At 42.0% G+C, this 25821-nt stretch overlaps 1 protein-coding gene across 1 annotated transcript in view; it reads right to left on the bottom strand.

Annotated features, from left to right (window-relative positions):
• BTBD7 (BTB domain containing 7) overlaps positions 1 to 14269 on the bottom strand; it is a 104006-nt gene extending 89737 nt beyond the window's left edge. Inside the window, exon 1 of the mRNA XM_032287572.1 lies at positions 14003 to 14269. The gene's annotated coding sequence lies outside the window, so the exon portion shown is untranslated. The remainder of the gene's footprint in view (positions 1 to 14002) is intronic.
• Positions 14270 to 25821: the final 11552 nt, after the last annotated feature.

The raw sequence follows: 25821 nt of genomic DNA, 5'->3' as shown, positions 1-25821 counted from the left end.
AGCGTAACTGTACTAAATCCTTTCTCCAGATCAGTGTAATAAAAGAGTGATATGCCAAAAAAAAAAAAAAAAAAAATGTGGTATATACATAAATAGAATACTATTTGGCCTCAAAGAAGAAGGAAATATGGTGACAAACAACATGGAAGAACCTTGAAGACATTATGCTAAGTAAAATAAGTCAGTCACAGAAAGACAAATACTACATAATTACACTTACATGAGGTCTTTATCTAGGCCTGATCATTACCTAGAATGATCAGGGAGTATCTAAAAGAGTCAAATTCAAAGAATCGAAGTGTGAAATGGTGGTTGTCAGGGGCTAGGGGGAAATGAAGGCTTATTAATCAACAGGCATACAGTTTCAATTAAACAAAATGAATAAGCTCTAGAGATCTACTGTAAAACACTGTACCTATAGTCAACAATAATGTATACTTAAAAATTTGTTAAGAGGGTAGATCTTATGTTGTGTTCTTACCAAAAAAATTAAGTAAGAATGAATAAGACAACATATATGAGAGACAACATTAAGCACTAGGAAACCAGGAAAGAAAGGAAGACTCGGGAGTTGATTAGATAACAGAGAACAAGAAAGAAAGGGGCAAAGATGACGCCATTGTTCAACTAGGTAGAGCTGATAAAGAATAGAAAAATGGAACAGCCAGAGAGATAGAGGAAAACTAGAAAAACATGGTCTCAATAGAATTCAAAAGAGGAAACAACTGGAAGTGGAAACTTGCAGAGAGCAGATGTTTTATAATTCTTTTTTAGAAGTATGGCTGCAAAAAGGTTCAGAGAGGTGAGGAAGTAGCAGAGAGGCATGTGGAAGTCTAAAAAGGTTAAGTGTGAGATAGAAGGAAAGATATTAAAACAATGAGTAAGTGGACAGAATGATGTAGGAAAGCTGCAGTTCTGAACTGGGGTGATTGTTCTTCCCTTCCACCCTCCCTAACCTCGACACTTGACAATGTCTGGAGACATTTAAAATTGCCACAACTGGAGAGGGGAAGGGGGAAGAGTACTATTTGCCTCTAATAGGTAGAGGCCAAGGATGCTGCTAAATGTTTCACAAGGTACAGGACAGTCCTTCACAACGAAGAATTACATGGCCCCAAATGTCAAAAGTGCCAAGGTTGAGAAGCCCTATAGTAGACTGTAAGGAATACAGAAAAGAAAGATTAATCAAAGAAGCCAGCCTTAGGCAAGGACATTCAGAGGAGAGGAAGACTTTTTTGGTTTCCTATCACTGACCTGATTGAGAATTACAGCAGAATTACAGCTAGAAGTAGCTTTCAGATTTTTAATCTGAAAAGTCTATTGAAGTATACTGACATTCCAACTTCTCCAATGAACACACGAACACAATGTGCATGCCTTACATCATTATCTACCATGTGAATATTGGATACAGATAAACCACCTTTTTTTTTTTTTTTTTGAGATACAGTCAAGGTTTAAAATATGGGATACTTTAAAAAAATATACACACAGAGAAATTACACCTTTGTAATTTGTTAGAAGGTTAACTGGTATAAATGATCAGAGTCCATCTACTAGTATAATTTTATTTCATAAAATTTCCTACATACCCTTTAGAAACTAATTACAAATGATCTCTATTTTAACAGTTCACAGAGGGATAACATGAGAAAGAGGTCTACAAAACACCAGTTTTTACACCTGCAAAGTGATATTGCTATAAAGTACTGGGCAAAAAGGAATTAAGAGAGGTTATAAAACATGAGCTTGTAACCACAATTAGCTTGATCATAAAAATTTCACTTTGTATAATAAGTAGGCATGAAAACATTACCGTATTTACTGACACCCACCCTATGTGAAAGGTACTGAGAAGAATTTAATCAAAACACTCTCTCTCTCAAGAATTTTCATTCATTTGAATATTTTCTGAGCACCTAGTATGTGCTTAATACATAGGGATATAACACTGAATAAGACAGGCATAATTTTTCCTCCAAAAGTGCTTAAAAGGCTGGGTGCGGTGGCTCATGCCTGTAATCTCACCACTTTTGGAGGCCTAGGTGGGAATATTGCTTGAGGTCAGGAGCTCAAGACCAGTCTGGCCAAAATAGTGAAACCCTGTCTTACTAAATATACAGAAATTAGCCAGGCATGGTGGTGTGTGCCTGTAATCCAGATACTCGGGAGCGTGAGACAGGAGAATCGCTTGAACCCAGGAGGTGGTTGCAGTGAGTCAAGATCACACCACAGCACTCCAGCCTGGACTACAGAGCAAGATTCCATCACAAACAAGCAAGCAAACACCCCAAAGGTAATTAAAGTATAGTGGGGCAAACTGTTAAACAGGCAATTACAACGTAGGGGAAGCATAAATCAGTGGAGATGAAGACTTCTGGAGCAAAACTGCCTGAGTTTGGATTTGACTCTGCCATTTCTAAACTGTATGATCTTGGGCAATTTTTTTTTTATCTTCTTTGTGTCTGATGATAATAAAACTGTCTATCTTATAGGATTGTTGAGAAAGTGACATTTGGGATAAAATCTAAGACTGACAATAAATAGTGTGAACTTTCCCCTTTCCTTGGTGAAAATAATGGAAGGAGAGGGAAGAATGCCAAAATAATGCTCCAAACAGCAGAGGGAACTAACTATTCAAAGGCCCACAGAGAGAACAAAACTGGGTTCATGAAGGAAATAAAAGTATTTCTATATAAAGTGCAGTGGGCAGTAGCAAGGTATGAGCCACATGATCTGAAAAGGAGTTTAGACTTAAGAGAGTTTGTCGTTTTTTAAAAACATATGCTACGGCTTATTTACTTTCATTTTTTAGGCACAGGGTCTCATTCTGTCAACCAGGCTGGAGTGTAGTGGGGTGATCGCTACCCACTGTAACCTCAAATTTCTGGGCTAAAGTGATCCTTCCACCTCAGCCTCCCAAGTAGCTAAGAACTACAGGTACATGCCACAATACCTGGCTAATTTTTAAACATTTTTTTTGTAGAGGTGTGATCTTGCTATGTTGCCCAGGCTGGTCTTTAACTCCACCAGGACTCATGCAGTCCTTTTGCCTTGGCCTCCTAAAGTGTTGGGATTATAGGCATGAGCCACTAAAACCCAGCCTGCTTGTTTCTTTAAAAACATATACTATATGCGTAAACATATACTATTACTATTGCTTGATTTAAATGATTTTTTTAAATTCAAGAATTAGTAAGCCCACAGACATAAAGAACATACACAAAATAAAGAAGAGAGATCTTGGCTTAAATAATCGAAAGTTGAAATCCAAAGAGCATTTACTTAATTTTCAAAGTGGATGTAGAAATAATAAAGTGAGTAATTTTACAGATGTGGAAACTAAAGCACAGGGAAGTTAACTAGGCCCTTAGTAAAGTAAAAAGCTAACAACCAGACATCAAAACAATAAGGTTTTTCTTCATAGCCAAATATATCTTTCATAATCATCCAATATATGATATCACATATTTTTTAAAGGTATACTCGATTTCTCATCTTCATTTTAAAAATAACTACAAGGCTGGGTGATGTGACTCATGCCTATAATTCCAGTGCTTTGGCAAGCCAAGATGGGAGGAATTGCTTGAGGCCAGGAGTTCAAGACCAGCCTGGGCAATATAGTGGGACCCCATCACTACAAACAATGTTTAAAAATTAGCTGAGCATGACGGTGTGTGCCTGTAGCCCTAGCGACTCAGGAGGCTGAGGCGGGACAATCTCTTGAGCCTAGGAGTTTGAGGCTGCGGTAAGCTATGACAGGGCACTGCATTTCAGCCTGGGCAACAGACTGAGTACTCTGCCTCTTAAAAAAACACAAATACTGAAAAGCTGGGTATGTTCATCTCAGGTACTCGGAAGGCTTGAGGCAGGAAGATCGCTTGAGTTGAGGAGTTCGGAACCAGTCTGGGCAACATAGCAAGAATGTGACTTGAAAAAAAATGTTTTTAACTCTACACATTACTATGTCGAAATTTATTTGACCAAAACCAACACATAATAAAATATACAGAGTGTGTAAATTGTAAGTCTTCTTCCCCATCCTTCCTCCCTTATCAGACATTATTGTTGAAGCATGTGACAGAACTATGACTCTGTAATTGAGGCTATAATGAGACTTCTCTGTCATAAGCTATTACTAACATTTGCTACAAACTCATCTAGTTCTGTCACAAAGCTTTCTGCTTACAAGAAAATTCTCATGTCTGGTCGTAAGCAAGCAAAAAATATTTTGGGCAAGTCTGAAGACAAGAATTGGGTCTCATGAAGCATATTATAGAATCTTTCTCTAAAGAATAATTCACAAATGAAACCCAGATGAAACTGACCTAAATGTAATACTGCTCCTTCCATAAGGGACTATAGCCAGGACACTGACATAGTTTTTATCTAAATGAAAATTTCTAGGTAATAATGAAGAACAAGCAAAAAACAATGTCTGATCTTACTGGTTTTTCCTTTTTTTTTTTTGAGATGGAGTTTCCCTCTTGTTGCCCAGGCTGGAGTGCAATGGCGCAATTTCGGTTCACCACAACCCCCACCTCCCAGGTTCAAGTGATTCTCCTGCCTCAGTCTCCCAAGTAACTAGTATTACAGGCATGCACCACCACGCCCAGCTAATTTTGTATTTTTACTAGAGATGGGATTTCTCCATGTTGGTCAGGCTGGTCTTGAAATCCTGCCTTGACCTCCCAAAGTGCTGGGATTACAGGAGTGAGCCATCGCACCAGGCCTCCATTTTTACTTTAAAGACAACAAGACACCTCATGTTTATTTAAAAAATGGCTTACATTTAGCAGAGCAGAAACTCTTCTAAAAATTGCTTACAAAGCACTCTTTCATGTTATTATTTCATCTTAATAACTCACTTACTGAATACCTATTATTGTGTGACACTATTAGACATTGTTCGACATCCTGTATGCTTTGGTTCACACCATACAGTCATGTAGGGGAGTCAGGCATACAAGCAATTATAATACAGGGCAATAAAGGATAAACGACAGGCATAAAGTTCCAAAAGACTATTGCGCAAAGTTCCAAAAGAATGTATGACTATTGGTAAAGGTCCCATAATTAGATCTTGAAAAATAAAGACGACTGTATCAATCAAGAGATTTTGGGCCAGGTACAGTTGTTCACACCTGTAATTCCAACACTTTGGGAGGCTGAGGTGAAACGATCACTTGAGACCAGGAGTTCGAGATGCCTGGGCAACATAGAGACCCCACCTCTACAAATAATTTTTTAGAAGTAGCCAGGTGTGGTGGCTATTTCTTATGAGCCTGAGGCAGGAGGATTGCTGAACCAAAGAGGTCAAGGCTACAGTGAGCTGTTATTGCATCACTGCACTCCCGCCTGGGTGACAAAGCGAGAACCTGTCTCAAAAAAAAGAGAGAGAGAATCAAGAGATTTTTGAGAGCAAATTACTCCAAAAACATTAAGAAAATTATCTGTCGTGAGAAATCCCGTGGTAGAGATGGCTCCAGACCCAATAAAATATGTGGCTAAATGATATTACCAAGGATTCAGATTCCTTCTACCTCTCTGCTCTGCCATCTTCACAAAATGCTTCATCCCTTGTGATCCCAAGACAGCTAGCTGTCAGTAGCAATAGGAGCCTTGGGTTCCCTTGTTCACATGCAAGAGGGGAAAGAATCCTTCCCCCGCCAGAAACAGAATGTCTACTTCCTTTCAAATCTGATTGGTACAAGTAATGGTTTACAAGGAAATGCCATGAGTTGACTGGCTTGAACTAATGGAAGTCTACCATTGGAGGTGGTGACAAACCAGCTTCTCCAAGTCCCCTGCATGCATGAAAAGCAGATTTCTGTTAGGAAAGAAGAGGAAAGTAGACATTAGACAGGCAGCTAACAGAGTGGGCAAAGAATAAGAACTCCAAACAATGGGATAAATACACAAAGAACAAAGAGGCACAGGGAACAAAAAAACAGCATGGCTGGAGTAGAGTCTTGCTCTGTTGCCCAGGCTGGAGTGCAGTGACATGATCTTGGTTCACTGCAACCTTTGCCTTCTAGGTAGAAGTCATTCTCCTGCCTCAGCCTCCCAAGTAGCTGGGATTACAGGCATGTGCCAACACCCTGTCTCATAAAAAATAAAAAGAGAGAGAGAATCAAGAGATTTTTGATGGCAAATAATTCCAAAGAATTGTCTGAAACATTAAGAAAATTATCTATCATGAGAGGTCCTGTGGTAGGAATGGCTCCAGACCTAATTTTCGTATTTTTAGTAGAGACAGGGTTTCACCATGTTGGGCAGACTGGTCTCCAACTCCTAAACTCAGGCGATCTGCCCACCTTGGCCTCCGAAAGTGCTGGGATTACAGGTGTGAGCCACCGTGCCTGGTCTGTTTTTTAAAGAACTTAATTATCATAGCAATACAGAGAACAGCCAGAGATGGAGCGGTACGGTGGGAGAAAAAGTGGCAGAGACTTAGCTGGTAGGCTGTTTAATAAGCAGTCTAGACTAATAAGGGAGTGGCAATAGAGAGAGAAAGAAAGAAGTAAAAAAATACATAGAAGACAGAAAGCATAGATGAGAAAATTAGTCTTCAGATGGGTTAGGTGACTTTCTTTAAGATCATAAAATTAAGAATCTAAATGGAGGTTTGATTTCCAGTCCAGTGTTCTATTACATCACAACTATATCTAAAAACCGCAACGATGCTATATAATAGAACTATTTTGAATCCTGTGACTAGAAGAATGTTGTTTATTCGATTAAAGTGTTTCCTATCTATTCCAAGTGTCCCCATCTATTTCAGTCTTATAATGTTCACATGTCACGCAGTGATATGGATTTAATGTCAATTTATAAAACTAAGTATATTATGTTTCTAAATTTACTATATTATTTGAAACAGTAAGGGTATCTGAAAGACTCAATTTGTGATGTCAAATTTACAAAACATCAAAAATTTTAAAATTAAAAAAAAACCACAGCATGGTAGTTCTTAAATTTTGAACTTGTTCTGCAAATAAATTAGGGGCTGAATGTTCGAGTTTCATTATAAATCTGGAATCAGCAGGCACTTTAAATGTTTCATTGAAATTATGCCTCAGCTGGGCATGGTGGCTCACACCTATAATCCCAGCACTTTGGGAGGCTAAGGCTGAAGGACTGCTTGATTCTAGGAGTTTGAGACCAGCCTGAGCAACACAGTGAAACCCTATCTCTACAAAAAGTACACAAGTTAGGCAGGCATAGTGGCACATGCCCGTAGTCTCAGCTGTTCAGGAGGCTGAGGTGGGAAGACTGCTTGAGCCCAATACTTGAGGTTGCAGTGAGCCATGATTGTACCACTGCAGCCTAGGCGACAGGGCAAGACCCTGTCTAAAACAAATAAATTAAAACAAAATATGAAATAAATAAAGCCTCCCTTTGAAATTCTGGATTCTGATAACTTAACTTCCACTAGCATTCACCTAAAAAGAAAACTGGGCCAGGCATGGTGGCTCACGTCTATAATCCCAGCCCTTTGGGAGGCCAAGGTGGGTGGCTCATCTTAGGTAAGGAATTTGAGACCAGCCTGGCCAACAGGACAAAACTATCTCTACTAAAAATACAAAAAATGCCAGGCGTGGTGGTGCACCCCTATAGTCCCAACTACTTGGGAGGCCGAGGCAGGAAAGAATCGGTTGAACCTGGGAGGTGGCAGCTGCAGTGAGCTGGGATCATGCCATTGCACTCCACCCTAGGAGACAGAGCAAGACTCCATCTCAAGAAGAAAAAAAAAGATAAAGAAAAACTGTTACCTCACTTTAATAATGATACTGTACCTGTTTTAGAAAAAGTCATTTGCCTAATTCTAGAGTGGAGATGTTCGATTTTGCTTTATTACCATTGTACCAAGACTGGGTTCACAGGGAAAATGGTTTTAAATAAAATAAAAATAAAGCCTGGGAAACTGTGCAAGACCCTGTCTCTCACAACAACAAAAATTAGCCAGGCATGGTGGTGCATGCCTATATTTCCAGCTACTCGGGAGGCTGAGACTGGAGGCTTGCTGGAGCCAACGAAGCCAAGGCAGCAGTAAGTTGTGATTGCACCACTGTGCTCAGCCTGGTGACAGAGTAAGACTCTGTCTCAAGAAAATAAAAAAACGCTACAAATAAACATATTTCATTAAAAATTATATAACAAAGAGTATGTTTTTTATCCGTCTTCTGCTTTTTGATTCAATTAGCAACTTCAGTGAATACCCATGTGCCAGGCACTGTGCCAGATGCTGGGAATACAACTGAAGGTCTAGTCAGGCTATAGTTATTCAGACACATCTGCATAATTGAGTAATGTCAGTCTTCCCCACTAAATAACGACAGTATTATTTTTCTTCAGCCATAACAGGTCTGTAAATGTACAAAGATGATGCCTAAAACATCAACTTCATGATAATATATTACTCCGTCAATGACATCGGAATTCTCTCACTCACCAGGTTAGAAATTCTTTTCAGCACCCACAAATGACTTTTCTTAAAACATACCTGTTAAAACACTCAACGAGCAAAGAATATAAGGAAACTATCTGAATATAATACAGGTCTTATGTAAAAAAAAACTGATGTTAATATCATATTCAACAGGGAAAGACTGAAAATCTTTCCCCTAAGATCAGGAACAAGTCAAGGATGCCTGCTTTTACCACTTCTAGTCAACACAGTACCAGAAGTCCTAGCTGAGATTAGGCAAGGAAAAATTAAAGGCATCCAAACTGAAAGGCAAGAAGTAAATTAACTGTTTGCAGATGACATGTTCCTATACATAGAAAACCACACAAAAAAAGATTCCACACACAAAAAAACTATTAGAACTAATAAATTCAGTAAAGTTGTAGGATACAAAATTAACACAAAAAAAATTCTTAAACATTAACAATGAACAATCCAAAAGAGAAATTAAGGAAAGAATCCTATCTATAATCACATCAAAAAGAATATTTAGAAATAAACCTAGCCAAGGAGACAAAAAGACTTTTACACCAAAAACTAAAAAGCACTGCTGAAATAAAGACACAAATAAATGGAAAGATATTCCATGTTCATGAACTGGAAGACTCAGTATTTAGAAGTCAACACTACCCAAAGCAACCTACAGATTCAATACAATCCCTAACAAAATACCAACAGCCAATTTTTTGCAGAAATAGAAAGACCAATCCTAAGATTCATATGGCATCTCAAGGAATCGCAAATAGCCAAAACAATCTTGAAAAGAACAAAGTGGCGTCTCACACTTCTTGATTTCAAAAGTTACTATAAAGCTACAGTAATTAAAATAGTGTGATACTGGCATAAAAACAAACGTATGGACCAATGGAATAGAATACAGAGCCCAGAAATAAACCCTCGAACTTACGGTCAAATAATTTTCAACAAAGGTGCCGAGATCATTTAATGGGAAAAGGACAGTTTTCTCAACTAATGGTAATGGAAAAACTACACATATGGTAATGGATATCCACACATAAAGACCTAAATGTAAGAGCCAGAACTATAAAATTCTTTTAAAATAAATAAAATAAAAATGTTGGGCATGGTGGCTCATGCCTGTAATCCCAGCACCCTGGGCTGAGGTGGGAGGACCACTTGAGTCCAAAAGTTGAGACCAGCCTAGGCAACATAGTGAGATCCCTTCTCCTCAGGGAATTTTAAAAACTTAGCCAGGCGTGTAGGCATGCACCTGTAGTCCCAGCTATTTGGGAAGCTGAGATGGAAGGACTGCTTGAGCCCCTAGTTCAAGACTACTGTGAGCCATAATCACACTGGTGCACTCCAGCCTGGGTGACCAGGCAAGAACCTACCTGTCTTATTTATTTATTTTTTTTAAGATGGGGTTTCACCATGTTGGTCAGGCTGGTCTTGAACTCCTGACCTCAGGTGATCTGCCCGCCTTGGCCTCCAAAGTGCTTGGATTACAGGCGTGAGCCACCATGCCAGGCCAAATGAATTCCTTTTTTCTTTCTCTTTTTTTTTTTTTTTTAAGAGACAGGGTTTCACCATGTAGGTCAGGCTGGTCTTGAACTCCTGGCTTCAGGTGACCCGCCCGCCCTGGCCTCCCAAAGTGCTGGGATTACAGGCGTGAGCCACCGCACCCGGCATTAAAAAAGAAAGAAAACATAGGGGAAAATCTTCCTGACATTGGATTTGATAATGATTTATTGGCTATGACATCAAAAGCACAAGCAACAAAAGAAAATCTAGATAAGCTAGATTTCATCAAAATTAAAAACTATGTGTGCAGCAAAGGACACTATCAAAAGGGTGAAAAGGCAGCCTACAGAACGAGAGAAAACATCTGCAAATCATATGTCTGAAAAGGGACTGATATTCAGCATATATAAATAACTTCCACAACTCAAAAACAAAAACAAAAAACCTAATTAGAAAACAGGGAAATAACGTGAATAGGTATTTTTCCAAAGAAAATATACAAATGACCAATAACCACATGAAAAGATGTTCAATATCACCAATCAGTTTTTAAAAATGCAAATCAAAATCAGAATGAAATACCACTTCATACTCATTAGGATGAATATTCGAAAAGAAAAAAAAACACACCAAACAGCAAATAACAAGTATTATTGAGGATGTGGAGAAACTGGAACCCTTGTGCACTGCTGGTACGAATGTAAAATTTTCTGGGTGTAAAATACATAAAAGAAATGAAAGCAGAGACTCAGATATTTTTACATCCATGTTCACAGCAGCATTATTCCCAACAGTCAAAATGTGGATGCAACGCAAGTGCCCAGTGATGGATGAATGGATAAACAAAATGAAAAGATACATGCAATGGATATTACTCAGCCTTAAAAAGAAAGCAAATTGTGACACATCCTACAACATGGATGGACCCTGATGACATTATACTAAGTGAAATAAGACAGACATAGAAGGACAGATACTGTATAATTTCACTTATATGTGGTACTTAGAGTAGTCAAAATTAAAGAGACAGACCCTGGTAGTTGCCAGGGGCTGGGGGTAAGGAAAAATGGAGAGTTTCAGCTTACGAAAATGTAGTCATGAGCCTAAGAAAACTCCAAATGAAAGAATTCTACATGGAGGGTGGTGATAACTGTAAAACAATGTGAATGTACTTAATGCCGCAGAACTATACGTTTAAAAATGCTTAAGATGGTAAATTTTACGTGTAATTTACCACAATAAGCACACAGATATATGCTATGCAATTTTTCCTACTGACTTTATCCTGGTCTAAGATCTCTTCATACTCAGATTACTGCAGCAGCTACTGTCCTCTCTGGTTCATTCCATTCTCTCCCCATTCTAACTCAACCTGTAGATCACTGACAGGTTTACCTTGCTGGTTTACGACATTAATCCCTGGCCTCCAAACTTTCAAAGGCTCTCTATACCTTGCACAACAGGATAAAAATAGAAATCTCCTCAATTCAGTACTCAAACTCTTCTACAGACAAACAGCTTTCCAACTGACTAATGTTTCCTAAGGAAAACATTCTCCTCAGGAAATTCAGTTGTCAGCTCATCCCGGTCTCCCTCTATTTCCCTCTCCTTAAGCTAATCTTCGCTTTATACTCTTGCTTTTCCCTCACAAAGTAATTGCTACAATCTCTCCATACATCTAAACTTTCATGGGCCAGCTCACATCCAAAGTGTCCCATGTTCTTTGGACTCCTGAGGCCTCACTCCATCTCTCTCCATCCTGTACACCAGCAGTATTCTTTGTATTAGAAGAACTAACTAGATTGTCTTCTAGGCTCATGTTGGTACACTTGATCTTTCCAATAAGAATTTGAGGGCAAAGTCTATATATTAATGGAAAAAACCGCAGTAATACTTTTACACCAACCTAATATTATGTTTCTTTCCTTTCTTCCACATCATTTGTAAAATGAAAAACAAAAACCAGACCTTCAACAGTCGCCTATATAATTTTGGATGTGTGAACTTCAGTAACTAGAATCTGAAATCAGAATCATTTTGGCATTATTGCACTTCTGAAGGTTTACCTGCGACACACTATAAATAAAAATGCTGTGACTCAACAAGATGATACACGGAAACCAGGTAGTATATCCTAGAAATCAACACAGGCGTTTTAAATCCTAAAATCAGAGTCTGATACAAAAATCTTGTTTAAATGCTGGTACTGGGACACAATACAGTAGTCAGATTTTGTGGGACAGAATATTGACCCATAAGTTTTACTGAATTCATGCAAGAATGAGCCATGTTAAAACCAGGTGAAAATGTGTCATGAGCCTAAGAAAACTCCAAATGAAATATCACTCTGTTTTTATTAAGTTCAGGTTAGGGCAAAAAAAAAAAAAAAAAAAAATCTTCATCAGTTACTTGAAGTAGCTGACAGAAGGAGAGAGAGCCTCTCATTTTCACTTTCAACTTTATTACACCAAAACCTATGGATAGGGATGCTTAGTGAATGATAAAAAATGCAATCAATGAAGAATAAGCAGCTCAGGAGTGTAGTAAAAACGAGCTCTCTAAATGGGGTGTAGAGGCTTACAACTTAGTTTTGGTCTAATCCATCGCCAGCTGTAGGACCCATGGCAAGTCACTCGCCTCTCTGGGTCTGGTTTCCCGGCTCTAAAAAAAATAGTCAACACCTTTAGATCTCTAAAAGTTTTTCTGACTCCAAAATTCCATGACAACTCTAATAACGGCTGCTTACAAAGCAACCGCCAAGTCCTTCTTCCACATTTCAGGAAGAAAGCAATTCATTTCGGCAATCTAAAGGAAACAAATGCCATTAGGGACAAAAGGTTGTTAGATGACCAGGCCAGGTGCGGTGGTTTACGCCTGTAATCCCAGCACTTTAGGAGGCTGAGGAGGGTGGATCACCAGAGGTAAGGAGTTCGAAACCAGCCTGGCCCACATGGTGAAACCACGACTCTCCCAAAAATACGAAAATTAGCTGGGCGTGGTGGCGGGGGCCTATAATCCCAGCTACTGCCACTGTACTCCAGCCTGGGTGAAAGGGCGAGACTCCATCTACACACACACACACATACACACACACACGCACACGCACACACACACACACATACGATTGTTAGTTGAAAATGCTAAGTATTTTTTTAAAAAAAAAAAAAAAAAAAGTCTATTTTCTCATTACAGTAAGATGTCTCCGCAGAGGAAACAGTGCTCTAGTAAAGATAACTAAGACTGCTTCTGTAAATTAGGCCTACTCCAGAGTACTTATTATCTGTGCTGGTATGTGAAGAAGTGCTCTTGTAGTTCAAAAGAGAAACAACACTTCTCAGAGCTTCTCCAAAAACGGTGAGAAAGTTCTCACCCTTGGGGTAAAGGTAGCAAACACTGTGCAAATGACAAGGTACTGAAAAATGCACACATTTTGCCATTCAAGTACTTCAAGCACAGTCTTCTCTTCTTTATCAACACTTGGTATTGTCTCCCTCCCAACCTGTCAAAACTCAATTCCAGGTTTATCCCGCAACAGTCACTTACCCGAACAATCTAACTTGCCCTGGGAGTAGCAGTCCACAGGCCTGCTCTCTTCCCAGTCCCCGCCGGCCACTTTCACGCCCACCCCTGGCGGTCGCAACCCTGCAGCCGGGTAAACACGCGCCCTAGTCTCGGGAGCGGTTTCTCAGTGTCCTGGGAGCCGCAGGTCCCGCCTCTGGGCGCCCGGAGCCCAAAGCCGGGCGGCCGGCTCCCTCGGGCTGGTCTCCCCGCCCCGAGCCCCACACCGAGCGCCCCTGCCCCCGGGACGGTAGCGCGCTCCAGCCCGTCCCTCGGAGCGCACAGGGACCGGCCAGTCCGACGCCGCCGCGCCTCAGCCCCAGAAGGAAGACTCGCCCCTCCTCGTCCGGCGCCCCAGCGCCTCCCGCGGCGGCTCGGCCCCAGCCCCGGCGCCCCCAAGCCCAGGAACTGCCCTTTCCTCGCCGGGACGCCTCGCGCCACACTGGGCACAGCGTCGGCTCCACAGCCTCAGAGACACCGAGGGACACTCACCCCGGAGGCTCCTCCCGCCGCTGCTGCTGCCGCTGGGACCGCTGCCGTCGCCTCCGCCGCCGCCGCCACCAGCACCGCCGTCCGCACCCGCGCCAGCACCCCCAGCCATCCTCCTCCCACCGCCGCCGCCCTCTCCTCTCCTGTCAGTGGCTTAGGCTCCAGGACTGTTCCAGGTTCCCCTCGCCGCCATTTTGACTCCTAGAGAGAGCAGGAGGGGCTCGGCTCGGCGCGGCCCTGGGGCGCCTGCGCGGCGCTGCGGAGTCGGCCGAGCCCCCGCCCTCCCGTGCCGTCGTCGTGCTCAGGGTCACGTGGCTCGACGTCGCCGCGCGCGTCGGGCTGCGTGGAGAGCTGCCCATTCGCTGGAGCCGTGGGAGCCCAGCGCGCGCGCATTATTCTTGCTCGTCGGCAGGGAGCTGGGCTTTGGGTTGCTGGGAGTTTGCAGCTCGCGGCAGCATTCTGCTTAGTCCAGCGAATTGTGACACATTATTTAATATATCAGAATAGAATTCTAAGAACGGTGTCACTATTACGTCACCGGATGGCCATTTCCACCAATTCATGTTGTCGTTCAGCCGCCGGCATCCCTCGGGTGGTCGCACACAATGAATGCATCTTTCTCAAACAGAACTGCTTTTCCGCAGAAAGTCCTTGCTGTCGGTCCTGGCGTTCGGGTGGCTGCTTCTTGGCAGTGAGCACTTGTCTATCGGAAGCACTTGTCTGCATGGTACTTTTACAAACATCACCTTGCTGCTTGTAAGTTAAAAAAAATCTTTAAGACACTGGAAAATTTTTCCTTAACAAGATACCCCAGTAAACAAAGGACAAAATTGATGAAAACACAGTCGCCAAGTGGGAGAGCCAAGTCGCTCTTGCTTAAATGCCCCTTGTTTGGGAGTTTGCAATTTCAGCGATGCAGTAACAAGAACACTATAATTATGGGGCACTGTAGTTTTCAAAACCTGTGAGATACATGGTTTCATTTGAACGCCAAGCCCACTCTTTGTGGTAGTCAGGATAGGTGTTTTTATCGCTGTTTTACAGCCAAGGAGACAGGCTCAGAAATATTGACAAGTAGACAAGCCAAAATCAGAACCCAGGCATTCTGAATCCGGTGATCAGGCACTCTTACATCTCCTTGTCCTCAGACCTTTGCAACTATGGAATTTATTTGAAAGTATTATATTTGCAGCCAGGCATGGTGGCTCACGCCTGTAATCCCAGCACTGTGGGAGGCTGAGGGGCACGGATTACCTAGGTCTTTATCAAACACTCGATATTGTCTCCCTCCCAACCTGTCAAAGGAGTTCAAGACCAGCCTGGCCAACACCGTGAAACCCCGTCTGTACTAAAAATACAAAAATTTGCCAGGCATGGTGGCACATACCTAGTCCCAGCTACTTGGGAGGCTGAGGAAGGAGGATCTCTTGAACCTGTGAGGTGGAGATTGCAGTAAACTGAGATCATCCCACTGCGCTCTAGCCTGGGCAACAAGAACCCACAAAAGAAAGTATTATATTTGCATTTTTCTTTCTTTTTTTTTTTTTTTTGAGACGGAGTTTCCCTCTTGCTACCCAGGCTGGAGTGCAATGGCGCGATCTCAGCTCACCGCAACCTCCGCCTCCCGGGTTCAGGCAATTCTCCTGCCTCAGCCTCCTGAGTCGCTGGGATTACAGGCACGCGCCACCATGCCCAGCTAATTTTTTGTATTTTTAGTAGAGACGGGGTTTCACCATGTTGACCAGGATGGTCTCGATCTCTTGACCTCGTGATCCACCCGCTTCGGCCTCCCAAAGTGCTGGGATTACAGGCTTGAGCCACCGCGCCCGGCAGAGCTATCCTTTTCAAGGAAGTAAGGTGATGAGGAATGAGGGTGAGAAAAAGACAAATCTGAAGAAAGCCCAGAGGAAAAAACGATATTCAGTCTCTAACTGAATTAAAGGCATAACATAATGAAGGATCAACAGAAGGTTAAAAACACATCACAAAATTCCAAATTGCTCTTATCCATTGAAGCTTAGAGGTGGTTTCAAAACAAACAAAAAAACTATGTTAAACAAAACTTGTTTCTCAAACAACCAGCAGAGATTGAAAAATGCAAATATGGCCGGGCTCGGTGGCTCAAGCCTGTAATCCCCGCACTGTGGGAGGCCGAGGCGGGTGGATCACGAGGTCAAGAGATCGAGACCATCCTGGTCAACATGGTGAAACCCCGTCTCTACTAAAAATACAAAAAATTAGCTGGGCATGGTGGCGCGTGCCTGTAATCCCAGCTACTTAGGAGGCTGAGGCAGGAGAATTGCCTGAACCCAGGAGGCGGAGGTTGCGGTGAGCTGAGATCGCGCCATTGCACTCCAGCCTGGGTAACAAGAGCAAAAACTCCATCTCAAAAAAAAAAAAAAAAAAAAAAAAAAAGAAAAGGATAGCTCTTTCCAGTTTGTGTTCATTTTGTTTCCCCATCTCACCCCTTTCACCCTCTTACCAATCCTTGAAGGTTTGGAGATTGTTGAAGAGGCTGTGGCAGTCCCTTGCCTGAAATTTCCCCTCTAGATGGTGAGGGTCACTTCAGTTGAACACACAGCCTCATGGCGAGAGACAAGAGTTGCATGGAAAAGTGAGAAAATATAAAGGAAATAGGTCCATCTTATTGGAACCAATGATTAGCTCTGAGTGCCCACCTCTTGTTTCACATGTTTATATTTCCCTAAAGGGGTAAGTGAACCTTATCTAAATTCAAGTCACTTACCATTATTTTCCATCATTTTACCTTTGTCTTCATTTGCTAAATACAGCTGACACTTGAACAACATGGGTTTGAACAGTGCCGGTCAATCAACGTAACGTGGCACACGGGATTCTAAACACCCTATTGAGAAGGGCAACTTTTCTTATACTCAGTTTCCACGGGGTGGACAGGGGGACTTGAGTATGCTTGGATTAGGGTATATGTGGTGGGTCCTGGAACCAGTCCCATGTGTATAGTATATGGAGAATGACTGTATTGCATTATTTGAAAGACCTGTGATTAGCAAACTAAAAAGCAGTGAGTAAACACTGCTTCTTGAAAATTTATGAAAATGTTAAATAAGATCAGTCCCCACTATTTACATGTATTACTAACATTTATTACTTGACTTTGGTTTTATTTTCCAGATGCAATTTAAAAAACAAAATTAAAACGATATCCACAACAATAGAATTCTAAGTAATTTGAGGATAATACTTTCTAACAGCCTTTGATGTGGAAATCTAAAGCTTTTTGAAAAGCCAAGTAAGGTGTGCTGGTTGCACCTTGTTCTTTTGTCCATCTGCACAGCTGGAGACTTCTAGTAGCCTGTTTGGATCTAGAAAGTATATATAAGTGATCCATGATTTTTTTTCTACCCTTTAATTCATTCACTGTGTTTTCTTATTATACCATTTAGCTTTGAGATCCTGAATTTACTCAGTTTACACACTCAGAATTTAGATGTTTATTTCAGTTCAGTCCAACACACATTTAAAGTATCCAGTACCATGTGCCAAGCACAGTACTACGTGCTAGGGGTAAAAAAAATAAGTGGATCTTTGTACTTGAGGAGCTCAGAATCTAAACAGGAAGACAGAGTGAAAAACATTTTTTTAAAAGGCTAGTGTTAAGATGGTACTAAGTAGTGGTTAACAGGATGGGTTCCAGAATCAGATAGATCTGGATGGCCATATGACACAAATAGGTCAATCAGAACCTTTTCTGGAAATTTTTGCCACACTCTTAGAGGAGCTGTTTCTTCTTACTCTATTTCTCTGGGATTATGACTTGAAAGTACATGTAAATTGGCTTCATTTGCCAATGAGGAGAAAGCCATGTGCAGTAGGAAAGAAGGAAGACCATAAACAGAGAAACAGAAAGTGAGAGAAAGGGGAGCCATGACATCATTTGAATACCTGGGCCGACGTGGGCCTGAAACAAACCCTTCTCTCTGGTCTTTTCACTTTTAGAAGCCATTAAATTGCCCTAATACCTCTTTTTATCTTAAACTAGTTGGAAATGGGTAAAAACAGTGAATTTCTTTGGTTCGCAACCAAGGGTCTTGAATTTATGTTCTGTTCCTTTCTCTACTCCCTCCATCAATGAGTGGCATCCCATCCACCCAATCATCTATGCAGAAAATCTGAATAATCTCATGGTATAGTCCACGTTCCATCACTCCAGTCTTTTCCTTCCTTTGTACCTCCTTTTCTACCATACATACCCATCCACTGAAGCCCGTTCCCAGACTCATCTTCCTGGGAATACAGGATGGAAGCTGGGTTTTTGACATCAAGGAGAAAAGACAAATTTATCTCCCCCTATTTCTCTGCATGTAACAATTCTGTTTTCACGCATTTTTTGGAATTTCCTGAGGTCTAAAAGATGAAGAGGATTGAAAACCCCAGAACAGTGATAAGTACCTTGTAGGTGCTTAATTAAATAAGAAGTGCTTGGCCAGGCACGGTGGCTTACACCTGTAATCCCAACACTTCTGGAGGTTAAGGTGGGTGAATCATGAGGTCAGGAAATTGAGACCATCCTCGCCAACATGGCGAAACCCCATCTCTACTAAAATACAAAAAAACTAGCTGCGTATGGTGGTGCATGCCTGTAGTCCCAGCTACTTGGGAGGCTGAGGCAAGGGAATCGCTTGAACCTGGGAGGCCACTGTTGCAGTGAGCTGAGATCACACCACTGCACTCTAGCCTGGTGACAGAGTGAGACTCTATCTCAAAAAAAAAAAAAAGTGCTTAATAATTATTAAATTAACAAATAATAACATTAATAAAGCTTTTAGAAAATAATATTGGAAAATATTCATTGTCTTGGGGAAGAAAAGACAAGCAAGTCACAGAAAACATTAATCATAAGGTTATGTAGTTAATAAGTGATAGTGCTGGGATTTGACTTTTGATCTTTTGGACCTCAAATGCCAATCTCTTCATGTCAGTATAACAGAGATCCATTGAGGACTACCTGGATGTAATTCAGGAAAAGAAGAGGAATGTGAAATTTAAAAATGAAAAGGTACCAGGTATGGCAGCTAATGCCTGCAATCCCAGCATTTTGGGAGGCTGGGGCAAGAGGATTGCTTGAGCTCAGAAGTTTGAGACCACCAGTCCGGGCAAAATTGTGAGATCCTGTCTCTATTAAAAAAAAAAAAAAATTAGCTAGGCATAGTGAACATGACTGTGGTCCCACCTACTTGGGAGGCTGAGGTGGGAGGATTGCTTGGATCCAGTAGTTCAAGGCTGCAGTGAATGTAAACGAAAAATAAGATTCTAAGGCCTTCCCCACCATCTAAATAAACCCCTCCTCTCTGCCAAGGACATTCCACAGTTAACCCAACAGGGCAGTCATTAAATCTTAAAGCTCCAAAATAATCTCCTTAGACTCCATGTCTCATACCCAGGACATGCTGATGCAAGAGGTGGGTTCCCAAGGCCTTGGGCAATTCTGCCCCTGTGGCTCTGCAGGGTACAGGCCCCGTGACTGCTTTCACAGGCTAGCGTTGAGTGCTTGTGGCTTTTCCAGGTGCACGTTGCAAACTGATGGTTGAGCTATCATTCTGGGTGCCAAAGGCAGGTGGCTGTCTTCTTACAGCTCCACTAGGCAATGCCCCAGTAGAGACTCTGTGTAGGGGCTCCAACCCTGTATCTCCCCCTCTGCATTGCCATAGTAGAGATTTTCCATGAGGGCTCTGCCCCTGCAGCAAACTTCTGCCAAGACATCCAGGAGTTTTCATACATCCTCTAAAATCTAGGCGGAGACTCCCAAAGCTTAACTCTCGTCTTCTGTGCACCCACAGGACCTACACCACATGGAAGCTTCCAAGTCTTGGGGCTTGTGCTCTCTGAAGCAATGACCCAAGCTGTACCTTGATCCCTTTTAGCCATGGCTGGAGCTGGAGTGGCTGGGACACAGGGCACCATGTCTTGAGGCTGCCCAGAGAAACAGGGCCCTGGGCCCAGCCCATGAAACTATTTTTCTCTCCTAGGCCTCTAGGCCTGTGATATGAGGGGATGCTGTGAAGCTCTCTCAAATGCCATTGGAGACATTTTCCCAATTGTCTTGGCGATTAACATTTGGCTTTTCTTTACTTATGCAAATTTTTGTAGCCAGTGGTTTGAATTTCTTCCCACAAAATGGGTTTTTCTTTTCTACCACATGGTCAGGCTGCAAATTTTCCAAATGTTTATACCCTGCTTCTGTTTTAAGCATAAGTTCCAATTTCAGGCCATCTATTTGTGAATGCATATAACTTTATGCTTTCAGAAAAAGCCAGGTCACATCTTGAATGCTTTGCTGCTGGGAAATTTCTTCTGCCAGATACCCTAAATCATCTCTTTCAAGTTCAAATTTCCACTAATCTCTAGGGTGGGGCAAAATGCAGCCAGTGTCTTTGCTAAGGCATAGCAAGAGGGTTCTAGATCTCAATAAGTTCCTCATCTCCATCTAAGACTACCTCAGCCTGGACTTCATTGTCTATATTACTATCAGCATTTTGGTCAAAACCATTCAACAAGTCTCTAGGAAGTTCCAAACTTTCTCACATCTTTCTGCTGCTTCTGAGCCCTCCAAACTGTTACAACTTCTGCTTATTACCGAGTTCCAGGGTGACTTCCACATTTTTAGGTATCCATATAGTGGTACCCCACTCCTGTTACCAACTTTCTGTATTAGTCTGTTTTTACACTGCTATAAAGAACCTGAGACTGGACAATTTATAAGGAAAAGAGCTTTAATTGATTCATAGTTCTGCATGGCTAGGGAGGCCTCTGCAAACTTACAGTCATGGTGGAAGGCAAAGGAGAAGCAAGAGCACATCTTCTTTTTTTCTTTTTTGAGATGGAGTTTTGGTCTTGTTACCCAGGCTGGGGTGCAGTGGTGCGATCTCGGCTCACCACAACCTCTGCCTCCTGGGTTCAAGTGATTCTTCTGCCTTAGCCTCCTGAGTCGCTGGGATTACAGGCATGTGCCACCATGCCCAGCTAATTTGGTATTTTTATTAGAGACGGGGTTTCTCCATGTTGGTCAGGCTGCTCTTGAACTCCCGACCTCATAGGCCCACCTCAGCCTCCCAAAGTGCTGGGATTACAGGCGTGAGCCACTACATCCTATCATGTTCTATTACTGTTGTGCTTGCAATTTAAGTGTGTTACTGATGTTGCCAGTTGCAGGACTTGAATGTGTTTCCCACCTTTGCAACTCTTCTGCTTTTGTTGCTTACTTATCGGAGTATCTCTATCATTGAGGTCCTGCAATTGTTAAGACAGACACAAATACAAAGAGAGGCACTTTGTTTCTCAAAGGCCTTTGGCTCTTTTTTTTTCTCCTCTATTTTTCAGAGATGTTTGTTCTGAAGCCTTTGGTTCTTGAATAAAAATTAAATATGTTTTTCTAGAGAGGAGTGAATTCAAGATATTTGGGGCTGAGGTAGTGCAATCTTAATTCATTATATAATTTTCTAGAACCTTAACACCAGTTTATTTAGAGCATGAACATTTATAAAAATCACATTAAAAAAACATAAGTGGGCAAGGGTGTCTTTCTCTTTCATTGTGTACATACAGCTCAGAAAACCTGATCTCTAGGCTATAGCTCTAATTAAGTCCTTTTATATAACTGCAGAAGGAAGTTCTTGCATTGTGGGTCACTGAGAATACATTGAATCCCAGCCCACTAAACCCTTTATTGAATATTGTAGAAGTTTGAGTTAACAGTGCTAGTCTTTTGTGACTTGCAGAAATTAAACGGAGGAATGTTGTTTGTATTGGTAATTTGAGCAGCAAAAAAGCTATCTCCTGGGGTAGGGGTGGGCGGCAGGGAGCTTAATTGTGTAGTGGCTGAATTTCAAGTCACCACTGTCAAAAGTGTTTTCAGGCTTTTGTCACAGAGAAAGACCTAAAATGCTTAAATCTTACTTGAACTGCTCTCTGTTCTAAACTTTTCAATATTAGGGTTAAACCAGCCAAGCTTGTCTATTATTGAGCTCTTTCTCAGTTTACTTCAGAATTTTGTTGCTTTTTAAAAATTAAAAATGGGATATTACTCAAAGAAAAAAGGCTTGACTGATACCATGTTTGTCCAGCCTCTTTTGTTAGCAATAGAAATCCAGCACCACCTATTTTAAGCCCAAAGCAGGATTTATCATAAAGTATATAAAGAGAGGGCCAGAACTCAAGGAGAGGAAAGTGTCATAACTTCAGAATAGGGAGAACCAGGGCTTTGAACACAGGCAGGATCTTGCCTCTGGCTCTTATCTCTGGTTCTTTGAGCAGCTTGGCTACACTATTAACTCACTGGGGATGGGCTTTCTTCCTGGTAGGAAAAAAACATGGCTCCCAAGTTACAACACTCATCCCAACCAACAGACTGGGTCCCAGCCCTCTCTTTGGTCCAATACTTGAGTCAAGTAGTGTAATAAATGTGGCCAGGAAGCAGAACAATACTGCACTAAATCAATTCTTTTTTTTTTTTTTTTTTTAAAATAGAGTCTTGTTCTGTCGCCAGGCTGGAGTACAGTGGTGCAATCTTGGCTCACTGCAACCTCCGTCTCCTGGGTTCAAACAATTCTGCCTCAGCCTCCCGAGTAGCTGGGACCACAGGTGTGTGCCACCACGCCTGGCTAATTTTTGTATTTTTAGTAGATACGGGGTTTTACCATGTTGGCCAGGATGGTCTCGATCTCTTGACTTCATGATCTGCCTGCCTCAGGCTCCCAAAGTGCTGGGATTACAGGCATGAGCCACCATGCCCGGCCGCACTAAATCAATTATTATAGGACTCAAGTAATCCAGTGGTGCTCAAATTATTATCTGGGGATGCCTAAGGCAAAATTAGAGTTTATCTGGCGTGACTGGGCAGGATGAGCCAAGGGAAGACCAAAAACAAGGAGATGAGGTTAGGGAGGTGGCCAGTCACAGTTCATGCAGGTCGTTCATTGGTTAGGGTAAGAGTCCAGAGCAGAACTGCCCAGTGGAAATATAACATGGGCTGGGCATGGTGGTTCACTCCTGTAGTCCTAACGTTTTGGGAGGCTGAGGCGGATGGTTTGCTTGAGGCCAGGAGTTCAAGACCAGCCTGGGCAAAATGGTGAGACATGCCCCAGAGTTAGGAGGTAGGGCCTTTGGGAAGTAATTAGATCATAACACAACCCTCATGAATAGGATTAGTATAATTATAAGAGAGCCCCCAGAGAGCTACCTTGTCCCTTCCATCATGTGAGAACACAACCAAAACAAGGAAGTGGGCCCTCACTGGACATCAAATCTACCAGCACCTTGATTTTGAATATCTAGCAGTCAGAACTGTAAGAAATACATTTCTGTCATTTATAAGCCACCTATAAGCTAGCAGGTTCAAAATAAATAAATACAACATACCCTAGAAGAAATACAGTTCATGGAATAGAGGTAACTTTTTAAAAGTTCAGATTAATATTCTGAGAGAAATCTGAAGTGATAGCACCTATAAAATACTAGCAGGTGACTGTAAAAGCAAAAGATAGTATATTTTAAACTATAATTCTAAAATAAAAAATCAAGGGCTAGAAGAAAAAGTCAAGGAAATCTTGCAAAATGTAGAACAAGGGACAAAAAGTTGATCAGAAAAAGGTTGAAAGACCCACTAAAGTTTGTAGACTGACTAAAAAGGTCCAACATCCATCAACAAGAATTTTACATTGAGAACAAAGAAAACAGAAGTAAATAAATAGGAATAGTGCTCCCATAGCTGAAGAAGCATGAATTCAGACAGAAAGTCTTACCCACTGCTAATCCATATGAATGGAGAAATACCCATATCTAACAGTATCCTGGAGGAACTTCACAATTCCAAAGACAAAAAGGAATGCCTAAAAGATTCCCAAAAGGAAAAAGAGGGTACTCAAAGGAATGACAACTATATTGGCATTATATATATATATATATATTTTTTTTTTTGAGACCGAGTTTCACTCATGTTACCCAGGCTGGAGTGCAATGGCGCGATCTCGGCTCACCGCAACCTCCGCCTCCTGGGTTCAGGCAATTCTCCTGCCTCAGCCTCCTGAGTAGCTGGGATTACAGGCACGCACCACCATGCCCAGCTAATTTTTTGTATTTTTAGTAGAGACGAGGTTTCACCATGTTGACCAGGATGGTCTCGATCTCTTGACCTCGTGATCCACCCGCCTCGGCCTCCCAAAGTGCTGGGATTACAGGCTTGAGCCACCACGCCCGGCCGGCATTATATTTTTTATCAGTTCACTAGATGCTGGAAAAGAAGGGAACAATGCCTATAGAAAATCTTTGAATGACAATGATTTTGAGCCTAGAGTTCTATAACCATTCAAATTAGCATTTAAATGGAGAGCAAAAAATTCATATATTTATTTCTAAGGGCTGAGGAAATTTATCTCCCATAAACCCTTTCTGAAAGAACTGCTTAAGGATGTACTACAGCAAAATGAAAATAAATCTAAGAAAGAGGAAGATACCAGGCTGCAGAAACAGAGCAATCCAGAGAAATCCTAGAGTGTTACTTGTATAATAGGCCCCCAAAATAAATAATATGAAGACATGGGGTCATTGTAGTGGATAAAGGTTTACTACAGTACTAAATTTAAAAATCACAATATATTTACTTTTCCCTCAAGAGAGGCTGGCACAATGCCTCATGCCTGTAATCCCATGCCTGTAATCTTGATGCCAGGAGTTCAAGACCAGCGTGGGCAACAGGTGAGATATGCCCCAGAGTTAAGAGGAAGGGCCTTTGGGAAGTAATTAGATAATAACAGAGCCCTCATTCTTAGATTCCTTTTCATTTTGTTGTAGTACATCCTTAAGCAGTTCTTTCAGCACGGGTTTGTAGGTGATAAATTTCCTTAGTCCTTGGAAATCAATATGTATATTTTGCTCTCTGTTTAAATGCTAATTTGAATGGTTATAGAACTCTAGGCTCAAAATCACTGTCCTTCAGAGATTTTTGAAAGGCATCTTTTGGGAGGCTGAGGCAAGAGGATGGCTTGAGCCCAGGAGTTTGAGATCAGCCTGGGTGACACAGTGAGACGTGTCTCTACAAAAAAATAAGAATTTAGCGTCGTGACAGATAATTACATCACCTTCTCTACTGGATCCAAACACTCTATTTGACCCTGCCATGAATATTTTTTACATCATCAGCAGACTACAAAAACTTGTTCTTGGTTTTCATTGTCAAGAATTAACCTATAGAAATTTTATGTAAGATTTAATTTGCATTAGACAACAGTGTGCTATAAACTCTGCCAATGCCAGGGCATGTTAATAGGTATATAGAGTATAGGTGGAGAGGAAGACAAAGGGAAGGAATAGGGGTGCCAAGTCCCTCACCTTACCCACAGAAAAGAGATACTTAGTGTGGGGTGTGGTTGGGGCCCAGGGGAGGGTGGCAGAAGAGTTTGGGAGTGGGTAGGACACGTGGGTGGAAAGGGAGGTGAATGAGGGCTGGGAAGTTGCAGGGGATGCTGAGTGAAAAAGGTGAGGCAGAGCAGGGGTGCTGAATGGAGAGAGTGAAGTAGAGCAGGGGGTGCTGAATGGAAGGGGTGGGGCAGAGCAGGGGTTGCTGAGCGGAAAGGGGGGTACTGAGTGGAAAGGGCAGTACAGAACAAGTGCTGAGCAGAAGGGGTGCGGCAGGGCAGGTGGTGCTGGGCAGAAGGGGTGGGGCAGAACAGGGGGTCCTGGGCAGAAGGGGTGGGGCAGAACAGGGGGTCCTGGACAGAAGGGGTGGGACAGAACGGGGGTGCTGAACAGAAGGGGTGGGGCAGAACAGGGGGTGCTGAGCAGAAGGG

The sequence above is a fragment of the Sapajus apella genome, unplaced genomic scaffold (assembly GCF_009761245.1).
Source record: "Sapajus apella isolate SASKATOON/1434 unplaced genomic scaffold, GSC_monkey_1.0 scaffold20, whole genome shotgun sequence".
Taxonomy (NCBI): domain Eukaryota; kingdom Metazoa; phylum Chordata; class Mammalia; order Primates; family Cebidae; genus Sapajus; species Sapajus apella.
The sequence above is the reverse complement of the archived record's forward strand: the minus strand, read 5'-3'. Positions and strand labels throughout refer to the sequence as shown.